Genomic DNA, 16,880 nt, shown 5'->3' with positions numbered 1-16,880 from the left:
TTTCCTATCTACTAAGTACACATTGCGTGTAACATTATATCACAATGTGCAGCATTCTTAATGGGATGAGATATGTATGATATAACATTTGAGAAAAAAAAAAAAACACTAGTTGTCTGGTCATCTGTCATCAATAGTATGACCTACTGATCCAGACCAGGCATGTGATGGAAGACCTCCTGAACTGTTCCTGGTCAGCAATTAAAAGCATTGCATCAACATACAGCCCAGCAATCAGCATTTTACAAGGAAAGACCAGCAGCCATACTCTATACAGTTTTCTTATGAATGCTGCAAATCTTTGCAATAAACCAGTTTAACATTAAGACGCACTAATACTTTTGTTAAAAGTCTGTCCATTTCACAAGTTATTGAAAAATTATGAAATCTTCGTTATGTCATTCACAGCTGATCTGAAGAAGCGTTCAAATTGTAACGGAGCCAAGATCTGCCAGTGTATGGTTAGCCTAAGAAAAGTGGTTCTCATAATTCACTAACTGTGGACGGAGCACAATAGTGATCCTCAGACTCCTTTATCATGTGTGGCTCCATCCAGCAGACTCTCAGAGGTAAACATTAGAGAAAACAAACTATACTGACTGGGACATTATTTGGACTGGAAAGGTACTGTATATGCTCAAGCCATGTTAGACATCTTGTTAGCCATTTAAAAAAAAAAAAAATGCTCAATTTACATCCACCATTTGAGGAAGCTGGGCTTCCCTGAGTTAAAACAGATGTGTCCAGACAGAAGAAGTCCGCAGTACCAGCTTACGCACCAGCCGCCATTACAGCCATGTGTAATGAATGAGATTTTATGGAAAAGTCTATAAAAGGTGAGAGACACATGCACGCTGATCTGAAGAACTGTAGCTGTTTTGTGGAGAATTCTATATAAACAATCCCGATCTCTTATTCTCTGCAGGGTATTCTCTATGGGTATAGTGCAGATGTGCTTCAGAGTCTCTTAGGTAGGGTGGGACCCCCAGAGACCAGCACAAGGTTCTACAAGCACAATTCCCTCAAGCCCCTGCCTCACATCCATATCACACTCTCAACACAACCACTTCCATAGCATCAGACAACAGAGAAATCTCAAAATCCAAAAATACTGTGTTGGTGATCATCTCAACACAACTGCTTCCATAGCTTTAGACAGGGAAATACCAATATCCAAACCAAACACAGTTGGTAGTCTCCAAACAAAGCATTATATAACCAAGATTGTAGTTCCAGATAACGCAGACTCTGCATCTGACATTTAGACATGACTCATGTGCTACTTGAGTGCCAACAGATGGGTTATCAGAGTTCCATGTAGAAGCAGCCCATGACCATATTAGGCACCTTGAGGAGGCCCCAAGAGAACACCTAACAAAACACCTCTCAGATGACTGAGATGAGAAGTTATTGCCATACAGGAATGGTCCGGTTAAAGGTTTTCCGGGAAGCTCAGAAGACATTTTAAAACAGCAAAGAATCATTTTGGTATTTAGTGAAGGAAAGTGCACTTTGGGAGCGGTTATACATTAGTATATCATCACTCTGGTAGATCAACTTCACAACCCTCGAATGCCTGGTGTCCTCACAAACTACACACTTGGACCTTTCTACATTGTGCTGAATAGAAGTATAAAACTTCCAAAATTCTGCATAGCTTACATGGTATTTCTTACCAGTCGGTTACAGGTTTGTGCTTAAAAAAAACATATGGCATGGCCAGGCTGTTACAGGCTTGCAGTCAGGTAACCCATTGGATGGCCAGAGGTACCGACAACTGCACTATGAGCTATTGCTTAAGTTGCCAATACTACTGTCAGGAGTGTATAAATGACAGATAAGCGTTAGACAGTTTCAACCACCCTAAAGTGAACCTTGGCTTTATCCACACAGGGCATTGGACCCCCTCCATAAGACAGTGTTCATGAATGAAAATTTAAGAATGGGGGATGTTACCTCACTTATCCCTTCGTGCCAACCCCAGTGAGCTAACCTAGCATCCACCCTGCCCATCTCAATATACGTACATACAGGTGAAACTCGAATAATTAGAATATCGTGCAAAAGTAATTGCAGTAATTGCTGCAAAAGGGGCCCAAACCAAGTACTGAGTACATATGCATGCTTATACCTTTCAGGAGGTCCGATATTGTTCTATGTACAATCCTTGTTTTATTGATTGCATGTAATATTCTAATTTTTTGAGATTGTGGATTTGGGGTTCTTGGGGTTTTCATGAGCTGTAAGCCATAATCATCACAATGATGACAAATCACGGCTTGAATTATCTTGCTTTGCATGTAATGAGTCTATCTCATATATTAGTTTCACCTTTTAAGTTGCATTAGTGAAATAAATGAACTTTGCACAATATTCTAATTATTCGAGTTTCACCTGCATCTCTAAAATCATGCCCACGGCCTCCGCAGTTTGTTTACTGCACCGACAAAGCTTAAGGTGTAACTTGCCGTAGGGTTTTGTAAGGTCCTATTCTTAACATATTTTGACTAAGGGAAGACAGTCCTATAGAAACCTTTAGGAAGCTACAAATAGCAGAGGCCATGCCTACTATTGCCAGGTAGGTATGCATCTGAGGAGGGTGGGCTAGGTTAGCACTTCTCCTTTAAGAAGCCCCGAAAACATCAGTTTTCAACACCCAGCCAAAGAAAGAAGACAAGATAGCCCCTGGGAGGCCGTGCAGCCAAAAACAGAGCTGCCATTTCTGCTATGAGAGAGAAAATACAGATGAATGACATTACTATGGCAGGCATCATTCTTTTGAACCATAACTGAAAAATCTTCTGGATCTAACACTTTCAGGTATCTCTAATCCCTAGTCTTCCACTGCACCCTGTGGGTCAATCAATCGGTCCCCATGTCATTACAGGACACGCTGCAGGGAACCAGGCTACAGACACACCTAGAATTGCATAAGAGATTCAACAACCAGGCACAGACAATAGGACATGACAGCAATAATTCTACAGATTTAGGTATTGCTTTTAAAAATATGTTTATTAGCAATTTATGGTCTCTTAAAAAAGCCCACAACCTAATGGGACAAGCCACCCAAAGCATGTGCACAGCCTAGTGTACCAGCTATAACATGCAACCATTGATGCCTATGTTCAGAAAGGAAAAGGCGAATCAAACAGTGCTCAGTGCAGCCTAGATTTTAAGGCCTTGTGTGGATGGCATCAGTTTGACTAGCTTCTGAAAGCCTTCAAAAGTCATTGACAAATGCATTTGACCTGCAGCTGATGTCTTTCTGACCTGCTTTAAGTGGTTTTTCCATTCCCACAGACTTGTATGGGAGTGCAAAGTTTGTTTGCCATGAACAAAAGTCTGTTGGCACAGGCCCTTGAAAATACTGGGAAAGGCAATAAAACAAAACTTCCAGGAGATGTACCTTCAAGGTCTCCATCTATTCAAACTGCCACATACACTATATTGCCAAAAGTATTGGGACACCCATCCAAAATCATTGGATCCAGGTGTTTTCCATGAAATTTCAGTGCTACTAAATATTCCACGGTCAACAGTTAATGGTATTATAACAAAGTGGAAGCAACAGGGAACAGCAGCAACTGGACAGCCTTCCCAGAAGAGTTGGAAGCTGCTATAGCTGCAAAGGGTGGGCCAACTCAACGTTGAACCCTACGGACTAATACTGGGATGCCATTAAAGTTCATCTGCGTGTAAAGGCAGGCGCCCCAATACTTTTGGCAATATAGTGTATATTCAACCAAGAAATTACACCTGGCTGAACAGAAAAAAAAAGTAATTGGACCTAATGCAGGACAAGCACAGAAAACATACAACACATTTAGAGTTTGTGTTAACAGGATTTTGTTTACTTAAAAATCGATTTTGCATTAGCATACAAGTCTACTTGGTTGCAAAACCTGCCTGCAGGTCAACCGCAGGTCAAATAGCACCTATATATGAATTCTGAAATCATCTCAAACGTGTGCCAAAGTGATGCCATCGACAAGCCTAAAGTCCATCAACATGGGATGGACTGAAACCTCAACAACTTGTCCCTTTACGCCAAGAACTGTAAACCATCGCCTGAGTGGGCCCCGTTCACACCAGGGCGCTTTGGTCGCGTGGATTTGTCAGCGCTGAACCGTCAACATTAACAACCCCATACATTCCTATGGGAACCGTCCATGCAATCGCGCAGCTCTGCGCAATCCGGAACGCCCGCCACCCAAAATGTTCCCTGAGCTATTTTTTCGTGCTGATCAGCACGTGTTCCATATAGATTTCAATGGATTTCAGGACTGAAATGCAATTAAAACAACCAAAAACGCTCTTAAAATTCCGTTCATCGATCCCCTCCCCGTTCTATGGGACCGGGAGCGATTAAAGAAACCCATCCACTTTCCATCCCACCTGCCTTTAATCCACTCTAGCAAGCAAAGGGGGTCTTATCAAGAGACCCACCTACCTTGTCCACAGGAAAACCCCCACCGCATCAATACTCAATGTTGCAAAGTTAACAACGGTTGCAGCACTACATACGACTTCCCTCAGGAGTGTCAGCCATGAAGCCCTTAGGAGTAAATTAACCGTACAATGCACCCTTATGCATTTAATTCTATAGGATATATATGTTATATATAGAATATATTTTATATATAGAATATGTTACCATACTCTCAGACCAAGGGTCAACCACAGGAAAAGATGCAGAAAATCTTGGCTCAGCACAGTGTTGCATATGCAAAGTTTCACAATGCTGGTATGCAATATGTATTTTCTATGACCATGACACAGATCTCCCACTTCTTTACATGCTGTTTAAGAATCATTTTAAATGCACAGACTCTGATGTGTAAAGGGCAGGTCAGTGCAGTCACATTTTCAAAGAAAAATATTCTTTCATTTTCATCTGGAAAAATAAATTACAGGTCAGAACTGAAAGTTTCTATAAATTCTTACCGTATGCTTAAACGCTGCAGTTCTTCCTTGTAGAATAAAATATATACACCCACACACAATTTCAGCAGTTTCAAGACCAGCTCCAGCCAAAGCTTTACCCTGCTTTGCATAAACCCTTTGTTATGCTTCTTGTTGCCATCTTTGACCAGACTTGCCCTCACTTCCTGGTCAGCACAGATCTAGCAATGTATTCAGTCACGTTTAAAAGGAGAACTATGAGGCGAGTGCTTTTCACTCCCCTCATAGTTCTAGCCGACCCGTGACAATGAGACTGTCACAGGTCGGCTCAGTAGATCGAGAGGTGATCGAACACAGAACGGATGGGGGAGGGTACAGCTGGCTCTGCCTCTAGATAGGCAGAGCCAGCTGTCACTCACGCAGCTGGGCGGATCCCGTCGTCTAAGTCGGGATCCGCTCCGGCGTCTCAGTATACCGCGAGCTGTAGCTCGCGGTATACTGAGCTTAGGGTAACGGGAGGACGCTAGTTTGTGTCCTCCCGTTACCCAAGGAGAACTATGGGGAAAAACACTGACCCCATAGTTCTCCTTTAAATTATTCCTTCACAAAAGTATCACTGCATGTTGGCATCAGACAGCGATGCCTGCCAAGGTTAGGGGCTAACACGCTTCCAGGACCAAGCCCCCTTTATCTGAGCCCCTGAAAACATGTTAGCAGCTAGCCTTCACACACCATCTCACCAGCGTTTGAATTCTATGAGCAATGAGTACATTTTTAAATATTCCAGTAAATAAAGATGTACTTCACAAGAACGAAGTGCTCAGTTCCATTTTGTACTTGCATGCGCTACAGACCTCCCTGTTCGTGTGAGCTGCCTAACCTCGGAGAAGCATTGAAAGGTGGTAGTGTATGTAAAATTCTGTTGACGATAGCCAGCCTGGGAGATAGTGTCGGTTTACATCACAATGGTCTCAATTCACAAAAATGTTTTTGCTGATTTAGTCTATGATTTAATAGATATCAAACACCATTTAACCAGTTGAAGTCCGCGGTGTTACATCCCCTTCCCATCCAAGCCATTTTTCAGTATTCAGCGCTGCAGTACTTTGACATTTATTCCGTCATGCAACGCTGTGCTGAAATTAATTTTATATAATTTTTTAGCTTTCTTTTGGTGGTATTGAATCACCACTGCAGGTTTTATTTACTATATTAAAAGGAAAAATTACCGAATTTTTTTTTTTTTTTTTTTTTAAACTGTTTCCCCTATATTAAATGATAAAACATTTATTATTACCCAATTTTTTTGGTAAAATATAAGAGACGGGGTCACGTCGGGTAAAAAGACACCAAACATTTCAAGCCTTAAAATTGCATGCGCGCGAAACCTCAAAAAACTATAATACCCAAAATTGGCCACAGGCGACGCTTTAAAAGCTTTTACTGCTCATCAGTTTAGTGTTATCAGTGATTGATGGCCCTAAAATGATTGCTCTCACTGCAAAGTTTGCGGCGATATGCAACGTGTGTAGCGCAATTGTCGTATTTACGTTTATATGTGCGTAAACGTGGGGGTTGGGAACTTTAAGCATTTTTGGGGGTTTTTTAAAACCTTTTTTATATGTGACATTTTTTTATTTATCACTTATTGTTATTGCTATTACATAGGGGGATAACAATCCCCCTATATAATAAGAAAGGCACAATGCCAGGTCCTCTTTATGGAGACAGAGACCTGCTTCATCAGCTTCTTCTCTCTGGCTATAGCAACCTGATGACTGACAGGTGAATGCGGAAGTGATGTAATACACATCACTTCTGCATTCGCAGCACGGAGGGAGGTCAACAAGGAAGATGCTAAAAAATCCACACTCCATGATGTTGAGATCTGGGCTCTGTGGGGGCCAAACCAGATACTTATTCATCATGACGTACCATCAGGGAGGCGTGCGATTGGCCCCAAATTTATTTTGCAGGACAACAACCTCAAACATACAGCCAATGCCATGAAGAACTAACTTCAGCGTAAAGAACAAGGAGTCCTGGGAGTGATGGTTTGGTCCCCACAGAGCCCTGATCTCAACATTAAGTCGGTCTGGGATTGCATGAAGAGACAGAAGGATCTGAGGCAGCCGACATCCATTGAAGATCTGTGCTTAGTTCAAGATGTTTGGAACAACCTGCCTGCCGACTTCCTTCAAAAACTGTGTGCAAGTCTACCTAGAAGAAGTGATGCGGTTTTGAAGGCAAAGTGTGGTCACATCAAATATTGATTTGGATTTCTCTTCTGTTCATTTATTTCCAGTTTGTTAAGTTTATTTTTAACACTCATTTCTGAAAGCATTCTTACTTTACAGCATTTCTTCACACCTTGTAGGGTTGTAATTTGTAATAGTCAACAGTTTTAAATTTAATAAAGTTAAAAACAGACAGACTGCACTGTTGTATGAACACATTTGTCAGCACTGTTCCTTCTGGTCCCAGAATATATCAAACTTATTTAACACCTTAAACGTTAATTCTACGAATCAAGTTGTAAAAATAACTTGAGGGGTAAAAATTATGCTTCAGTTGCTAAAAAATCGTTGAACAGGTAACAATACCCCCTAATTCTTCAGCTGGAAGCCTTAACGAGCATGCTAAATAACGATTGGGACTTTCCTGAATACCATGTTTTCAAACGAAAAATATGGAGCGTTAAAATTAACAACTAGAGAGCAAATAATGTTTCCCTTTGTGAATTGACCCCCAATGTTTTAGTGGTAACCTTCAGCTTTCAGGCTTTTAAACAGTAATTAGCCAACACTAGATTTCAGGCTTTCCTCACAGTAAAGTGCATCAAAACCTAAAAAAGTAATTACGCCAGCTTACCAATCCTTAAGGTGCCCATACACCTTAAGATTATCGTACAAAACTCTTCGTCCGATTGCCGTACGGCGGCCCCATCCTGCCCCGATTATCGCAAGGTTCAATCAGCGGTAGTTAAAAAAAACAAAACACCTGGACGAATTGCGGTGATCGACCGCATGTATCTAAGTAGAGATATGGACGGAGGTAAGCCGGTAGATGTGGTATATCTGGATTTCTCAAAGGCATGTTTGCGCATGAGCAGTGTTAATCGTACGTCTTTTGATGTATAGAAACGCCACCAACCTTGCGAAAATCGTACGATCGACTGTAGTTTCCAAACATGCAGGAAAGACAAAAGTCGTACGATTGTACAGTACTGGTGCACAATACCCATACACCTTACGATTGTCGTACGAAAAGTGGATCGCATACGATAATTTCCATATTAGCCAGTTTTATTTCTGAAACTCACCAATACCCCGTCCTCTTTGGGGTAACCAGGCTATCCTGCCTTGTGCAAGAGGAAAATATGCCATTTGCTTCTCAAGGAAGACCTCATCTAGGAACAAGCATAGGGTGATCAGACAGAACAATCACCCATCCTGCTTCATTAAATCACCACAGACTGCCCAACTGTACACAACAAATCCTACACCTCAACTCACTTCTCCCTATGCCAAGGCCTGCAACTTGTTAGGAAGCTTCTATTTGGGCATCTTTTCCCCTCTGTTGTCAACCAGGCTGCCCCCTCCGACTGACAATAATGGTCTTGCCTGGAGAAAACATAAGACAGACAGTAGACACTTGTGAAAACCAACATCACGGCAGTTTACAAAGGTTGCTTGCCAGTGTCATTGTTCAGCAATTTACACATACATCCTAAGATTTTCAATCAAAACAAGTCCACCTTGTTAGCCCAGCCAGATATTTGTCCAATGGCATGTGGATTGTGGTTAAATGCAACTCAGGTATGTTGCCTACTACTGTATTAGCGCATTGGAGTGCCATAATGGTTTTTGTTTTCACATTTTTTTTACTCCTCGTTGCATCTCACTGCTGAAGTTTCTGTTGTAAAGTAGCCACAAGCAAGCTCGCTCCTTTGATGGACTACAATCTCATGTTTAGTTTACCAATTTGTGTAGAGATTGTAGTCCATCACAAGAGCGAGCTTGGAGTGGTGACTACTTTACAACACACACAGGGACCATGGGGAACAAAAGTAGCCCCCCTCCAGAAGGAAGGAGAGTGTCAGCACCAATATAGAGATGATTTGAGGATCTACAACTAAAATATGCATAAATAAGGTGCAATTTTGTTAACCGGGTACTTAAATGCATTTTTAAAATTGAACTGAGTTTAACGTCACTTTAAAGGTGGCCATACACTGTGCGAATTTCAGCCGGTCCTTGATGAGCCACCCAAAAATTTGCACAGTGGGTGTCGCTGTTGGCCATCAGCTGATCAGAGGAGATGGTTAGAACATCTTCGAATGAAACAGAGCCGGCAGCCAATGAGCTACCAGCTCTGTTCGGATATTCCGATAGCGGCTGATGTCAGAATACAACGAAGACAGTGGGAGACTCCGTGATCACTGCTCATAAGTGTTGGAGGAATCTAATATTTTCCTCAGACCACAGGTTGAAAGAATAAAATATTTGTGTATGGCCAACTTCAGAATCATAATTTCCATCCAAGGAAAGCTCTACACTGCGTCATTTTTGTTATCTTTTTTTTTTCCAATAAATTTTTATTCAATACAAAAGTAATCTCTTGTTTTGGTCTCATCCACATAAGACCATCAAAGTTTGATCAACAGGGTTACAAAGGTTGATCTAGAGCAGTGGTTCTCAACCTTTCTAGGGCCGGGACCCCTTGGTAACATTTGCCAAGTTGTGGGGACCCCCAACGGTAACATTTAGGTTGACGCGGCTGCTGCAGCGACATCTGGCAGCGTGGCGGGAGAACTGACACTGCTGCGTTAGGAGAGGGCTGAGGAGGACTCTCATCGAGCACAGCAGAAATCACACAGCGACCCACAGGTTGAGAACCACTGTTGTAACAGCTAAAATGGCAAACCATATTACACAAGCTTTTATTATTAATAATAATGATGATGATAATCTAATAGCTATCTAATAGTGGGAGACTTCCGGCGACCCCTGGCAAATTGTCATTCGACCCCCGAAGGGGTCCCGACCCACAGGTTGAGAACCACTGATCTAGAGCATAGGTAAAAGACACACAAACAAAACAGAACAAAACTAATTGTCATTTTTGTTTTCAAGCTACGTCTGTGTAATTTGGACCCAAAACATGCCAACCCTGTTCATGTTATTGCGCCTCTGAAAACGAATAAGAAAAATCCACCTTAAGCCACCACTGCTTTCAAAGCAGTTTAACATTTTATAACAAAATTTCCACAACAAGCTCTGTAGAAACAATGTTTCCTTGCTTGAGAAAGCCAAATTAAAGGCTGTTACATCTGCATATGTTAGGCTAAATCAGCAGATGTTCCATAATTACTTTGCAAATAAAGATTTAGAATTAAGAACAATTTAGCGCAAGGCACTGAGGCAGAGCTGTAATAAAACATTACTAAAAGACTCCACAAGAGTTCACAGCCTCTCCTCACAAACGGCATGTTTACTTAAAAGAAACAACACAAATTTAAAGAGGTTACAACAACAAATAAAAAAACAATCTACTTTCATCTCGATGGGTTGATGGGCCAGAAACCGCTTGCAGATATTAAAGTGACAAAGTCACATACCTTGCCCCCAACCCCCTCCCCCATGCTGCTTTAACGACTTACCTTAAATGGCATCTCTTGTTCTGATCATCTTCTTCCTTCCACTTGTATTCCGCAATCCCTGCAGCGCTGGTGCCGGTCTCTGATCCGGCGCAGACGCCTCTCCCTTCCTGTCCCACGGTGTCTGTCCAGCGTGCACACATACGGCTGTGTGAATTGACTTACACCGAGTCTTTCCTCTTCTCCCCACAGTAGATATGTACTGCGCATGCGCCCGCCCCATCGTGCCACGACTTTTCAGATCATTGGATGGGATCGAGCGGCAGAGAAACAGGTAAGTAATAACCTTTTTGGTACCTTTATTATTTATTTTTTAATGTGTTTACATAGATCTACTGCTTGCTGGCAACAGACATATACAAAAAAAAAAACAAGTTTCATTATACTTTAAGTGCGGTTCACAGTTGACTTTTCTTCCCTGTCTGGAAATAAGTGAAACCATGTTTAGGATATTCTAGGCAAGGCTCAAGATCTTTTCTGGGTTTTTTTTTTTTTAACGGCAAAGGAAAACGACTTTAAGGAAATGGAGTGTCCACCCTGACTTGTGCTAGTCCACCAATTACAAGTCAGCAGTTAGGGCAACTTTGATTTGTAGGCGGACTTGCTTAGAGAGAAGCGATGAGGAAGTGCTAGATGAAGACATGCTGCCCGGTGCACATGAGGGATCAGCGAGGATCAGTGTCAGGCCACTGTGTTGGCAGGTGTGTATGTGCTGTGAAGGAGGTTCACACTCCGAGCACGGAGCAGTGGAAGGCTGGAGGTTAGTGATCAGCAGGGACAGGCCCCTCCGTACTGCCACCTCAGCACAGCCTGCATTACCGGTATGGGGGAGGGGATCATTTAAAGAGACAGAGCACCCTGCCAGCTCAGCATACACCAGACCGTGCTTTCCACCCCAGATTAACCCTTTGGCTACCTGAAAATCTACTCAACAGCGTTCTACATAAATTATCCCAACAAATATAAAGCCACCAGCATTTATATTAGACAAGCCTCGCATTAGGAGACTTGAACAGGTTACTATTATACGCCTTACGCGTACAAATATGGCCAAAACTACAAGCAAAAGCATAAGAGATCGCATAAGGGTTGTCCAATCAACATTCCCCAAGACCCCCCCCTTGCAAATAAAACTTTTTCCAACCAATCACTGAAGTATTGCAATTTTAACCTTCAATTACCCTAAAATAAGTGAACTGATATAAAAAAAAGTGACAAGATATTGCAGCACAAACTAAACTGGAAGTAAATCTGCTCTGCTTTACAATTAAACAGCACCAATTGTGTTGTTACTGGAGCGTTTATTGCCAAATATGTAAAACTTTCTCATCAAATCGTTTTCATAACATTAGTAATTAGTAACTAAAATAAGAAAAGTGAACGTAAGCTTATTCTTCAAAAAAAAAAAAACCAGCCTGCTTCTTTAACAGAAAGATTCCTACAGATGCTAGAATGCTTGGAATTATGGAATGTGAGCCGAACGAGCAGTACTGCTGAATGAAAAGGTCTCCATAAAGCCGGACATGGGGGCGGCTACCCAAACCCTGCACATAGGATGAAGACCAGCGCAGAGCAACGAATTGCACAGACCAGACTACTGCTCTGCCACTTCAATCTGAGATCTTATCACAACGACAACAAAGACGTCATGAAGGCAGATTAATAGACGATATTCAGGGCTAATAAACTCGATGAAATGTAAAAAGTTATACATGTATAAAGTGAAATTCATTTTACAAGAAAAAGAAAAAAAAGTCCTTCAGGGTGAAAAATATTGAAGCCAAAAGCTATTCCATAAAAATGGTCCTAATCATACATCTTTGTCATGCTATAGCAGGCTAGGTAGAGCTAAGCATGATCTCAAGATAGCTCCTAAACACAAAGGGTGAACAGCAAGTAAACTTGAAAAACAATGGGCACCCTGCAAATAAGTTAGATCAGGTACAACTACAAACCCCATTATGCCTCTGGAAGTCATTCCTGTGGCTGACCATCTTCCGAGGCCTCATGTGACTTGTAGTTTCACAACAGCTGGAGTGCTGAGGTCGCCTAACGCCGAATTTGATACTCGCCTCTCTTTTGCTGCCCATTCCACCAATTACCGCAGTAGCACAGAGAAATGGGCCACTGAAGAGTCTTCAGAAACCATCACTTCTAGGGATGTCTGATGATTCCTGATCTCCCACTGAATTCTGGTTGTGCAAACCGGCCCATACTTCAATAGAGGACATAGTAGTCATGTAATGGTCAGAGGATTGAGGCTAGGTTCAGGCCTGAGCTACACCTGGGACCATGGGATAGTATGCCAGGGCACACAACGGTTGCCGCGCGGCCCCATTGATTTCAATGGGGTGAGATCCCCGCAGCAAATTGCTTTTTTGCGACGCGACTCTTAGCCGCAATTGTGTTCAATTGCATGGGTGGAATCGCGACGGGAAACCGCGCGACTAGGGTGCCATTAGAATATAATGGCACCTCCAGCGTGATTGGCTGTGGTGGCCGACTGCGTGACCACCCAGCAATCCGCATGGTTTTGTGCATGATTGCTGCGCAGTCTGGAGTCGCCCAGGTGTGAACTTAGCCTGAACCACTGAGGAAAAACAGGGGACCAGGAATCCGCCATTCCTGCAAGTGTCGGTGTTTGTACATTCAGCAGTTTTGGCAACAGAGTTGCTTTCAGGAGAATAAGACTACAGCTGCCCATACACTGCTTAGATTTTCAAAAGACCTTTCGTACAAAAGAGGTTTCGACTTATTAGTTGGAGTCAAATTGCCGAGCGATTTTGACCGCTGTGATGGAGCAGGATGGAAAATGTTTCTCAAACTAATAATATTCCAACAGTAAATGTGGTTTTCTTGGAGGAAAATCCATTCATTCAAAAAAAAAATCAAATTAAAATTAATTTGACAATCGTCAAGTGTCTATCGTAAGAAAGTTTGTTCAGCACTCTTAGTCAATGGCCAGATTTAGTGCAGGATTTAAAATAAAAAATTATCAAAATTGAGAGGGGACACATGAAAAATACATTCTATTCATTTCACCCAGCATTGGCTATTAAATTAGGGTTTGACAAGACCCAAGAGAAAGGGGGCCAATACATCTATACATTAAAGCAAATGTGTGAGGAGGAATAAGACAACTACCACTGCTGACATAATTCTGAAGTTATAATTTGCCTAGCTGTTCTGGGGTTACTGAGCAAACCCCTGAAAGTACCCAGACCGGAAAGTCAGAAGCCCTTATTTGCATAATTGTTCCGGTTCAATCATGATAAAGGCAAAAAGGTCACCATGACACCTAGGCAACGAGCATTTTCAAAACTGAACATTGGCAGTAGCCTGGGACTCTCATCACAGATTTACTTCATATACAGTCAATAAAAATAAATCGCCTGTTCCCTCTTCCTCTGATGCAAACCCAACAGTTTAATTGTGTAGCCCCTCTACTGCTGCCCCCTAAACTTCCCTGTCACCCTGACTGCCCAATGGAGCCTCATAAAAAGCCCTGTATGTCTGGATCTGAAACGACATTTGAGTTTCACTTTCCTTCCACAAGGGCAGCATGGGACACCCAAGCAGGCACTCAAAGTCCAACCAATTTCAATATGGCAGTGGAGATGCTCAGCTAGCAAGGGAACCTGCTGCTTTGCCCTGAATGGTCATAGCGTAGGTTCGCTTTAGAAGCGCCTGCTAGCTCCTACCCTGGACTGTCTAGTCCCTGAAACCTATAGTCCGCCAGCGTCCAACAGCTTATAAACCTTCAAACGGACCATGAATGGAAATTAAGTGGGGGGAAAAAAAAAGGTGGCAAATTTTACATACACTTAGAAAGAATATTCATAACAGATACCTTTCTAAAAAGGCAAAATCATGAAATCAAGTAAAGTCTAACATCTGGAAGAGATCCTACAAACCAAATTATGAGAAATCAGATATAAACTCCACAAGCTGTTTACAAGTGAAAAGTAAAGAGTTCACATATTTAAGAAGTCCGGTGCTATTTTCTCTTGCAGAGATTGCAACATAGACTGCTTGCCTGGGAGCTGGATTAGGAGGATTTCACCTCCCCCTCTCCTAAGTCTGCATACCCCTCCCACCCCAGGCCACTTTCTATGCCAACGTCACCATTTCAGACTCAGGTTGAATTTCTGCTTCCAGCTAGGTATGGAGTGCAATGCTATAGGTGGCAAGCAACAACCTGCTGAACACTTTTTCAAAAGTTAAACACAAGTCTACAAATAAATACAAAAACAACACATTATATCCATTCAGCTGAGTGCATACAAAACAGTTCCCCGGTCACCACAAAGCCCATATGGTGAAAAAACGCCTGCTTACATTGTTATAAAAGACAATGAGCAAAGGAGGCTTTTATCTCATCTAATTGCTGGAAGAGCAAGGTGCAAGCCATAAAACTGCACGCTGCAGGTTTACTAGGCTATGTAGCAAAGCTACGCCTCTGAATAAAAGCACAAAATGATGTGTAATAGTGTCAGCTTCCTTTTACTGGTTACTAATTCTAGTTATATGGAACAAGGATGCTTTATATATTTTAAAGGCTCGGATTACATGCCATGTATGTATCCAGACAACCATATGTTGTCAGGTAGGACGGCCGGCATGGCTGACCTATCACCAGCTTGTATAGATAATAAAAAGCGAAGCATGACTTCGCTCATAGAAGTAAAACATTAAAGGATTAGTCCATCCCCAGCTTATGTTTCATGTTTTTGTAGGAGAGCAGAATTACCCAACACCTTCCTTTATCTTTCTGGCCTTTGCTCTCCCAGCCAGGAATAATCAATCATCCCTCTCTAGCCTCTATAATGTAGAAGGGGGGCACAGGTGATGGCAGGGGGAGGCAGACATCACCAGCGCCATCATCACCAGAGAAGAAGCAAGCAAGCCAGCGGGTGCCAATCACCCGCACCCAACAAAAAATGAATGGTCACTTTTGGGTGAAACGAACCTTAATTGTAGAACAGTTATGTTTTCTATGGGTATAGCTGGACAGATCAGTAGAACTAAAAAGGAATCCATGATTGCTCCAAAGCTGGAATGTTGATAGTTTATAGACTGATTATAAACGGGGGACCATAATATTTTGGTTAGATACCACCCTGTATAAATCCTGGCATAGACCTTGATGGGAAAAGCTAAGGGGACAGACAACAGGCATGGGTGAGAGGTGACTGCAGTGCAGAGTACAAGGATGACAGAGGATGAGGATATTACATTCTGCCAAGGACAGGGATCCCCAAGAATGATGACATCACAGGGTGCAGAGGACAGCAATGACAGATGATGAGGCTATTACATGCTGCCGAAGGACAGGGATCCCTGAGAATAAGGACATGACAGGTAGAAGACAGGGATCCCTAAAGATAAGGATATTACAGGGCACACAGGAAAAAGATGACCAAGGAGAAGGACATTACAAGGTACAGAGGACAGAGATGACCAAGATTAAGGACATAGCAAGGTGCAAAGGAAAGGGATGACCAAGGATAAGGACAATACACGGTGCAGATGACAGATGACCGAGTATAATGACATTACAGGGTTCAGAGGACAGGGATACCCGATGATTGGGACATGATAGGGTACAGCGGACAAGGATCCCCGAGGATAAGGACATAAGTGTGCAGAGAACATGGATGAGCAAGGATAAGGACATTACAGGGGACTTGATCACACCACGACATGGATGGCTGTACAGGAGATGTGACTGCTGGGATCGGCCACTGATCTCTATAGACACAGGATGGGGGCTGGTGCAGGGCTCACCAGTCAATGACAAGTGCTTCTGTGTACAGTGCCAGGCTCACGCAATCCAGTCTTGTGTTTACTCCACGTAGGCAGCAGCAACCACCTCCCCTCCCCACTACACTTCCGCTAGCCGCCCCCTACTAACGGCATCCGCTGACCCTCACTGCAACAATCCCTGTCCCCCCCCATACCAGGCGGACACCGAATCCACCACCCCGATCCCCTCCACACTCACTCCGCGTCCCGATCCGCTGACTGCCGGGGAAAGCTGCGGCCGTCTCGTCTACCTCTTATATAGAATACGCTCCGGCCTATCAGCTACAGGAACGTCATCAGCCGCGACACGTCAGCCTGAGGATGGGGCCGGGGAATGCAGAGAGAGCAGGAAGCGGATACGGATGTACCTCATACAGGAAGTAGTTGTTTTTTTTCTGAAACTTTAATAAGGTGTGCAATAGTGACACGTAGTGCAGTATACACAGGGAGAAAAGGGGAAAAAAGGACAGTGGATTGATATACCCCCTACAGGAAGTCTTTATACCATTGA

General features: G+C 42.8%; 1 protein-coding gene across 2 annotated transcripts in view; it reads right to left on the bottom strand.

Moving 5' to 3' along the window:
- Positions 1 to 16,701, bottom strand: part of HDLBP (high density lipoprotein binding protein) — a 51,553-nt gene extending 34,852 nt beyond the window's left edge. Inside the window, exon 1 of one of the 2 annotated variants that reach the window (XM_018563495.1) lies at positions 16,569 to 16,701. The gene's annotated coding sequence lies outside the window, so the exon portion shown is untranslated. The remainder of the gene's footprint in view (positions 1 to 16,568) is intronic. The other variant, XM_018563494.1, reaches the window with a different exon arrangement.
- Positions 16,702 to 16,880: the final 179 nt, after the last annotated feature.

Source organism: Nanorana parkeri, unplaced genomic scaffold (genome assembly GCF_000935625.1).
Source record: "Nanorana parkeri isolate BGI_ZX_2015 unplaced genomic scaffold, ASM93562v1 scaffold667, whole genome shotgun sequence".
NCBI classification, from domain to species: Eukaryota; Metazoa; Chordata; class Amphibia; order Anura; family Dicroglossidae; genus Nanorana; species Nanorana parkeri.
Note: the sequence above shows the minus strand (reverse complement) of the source record. Positions and strands in the feature narration are given on the sequence as shown.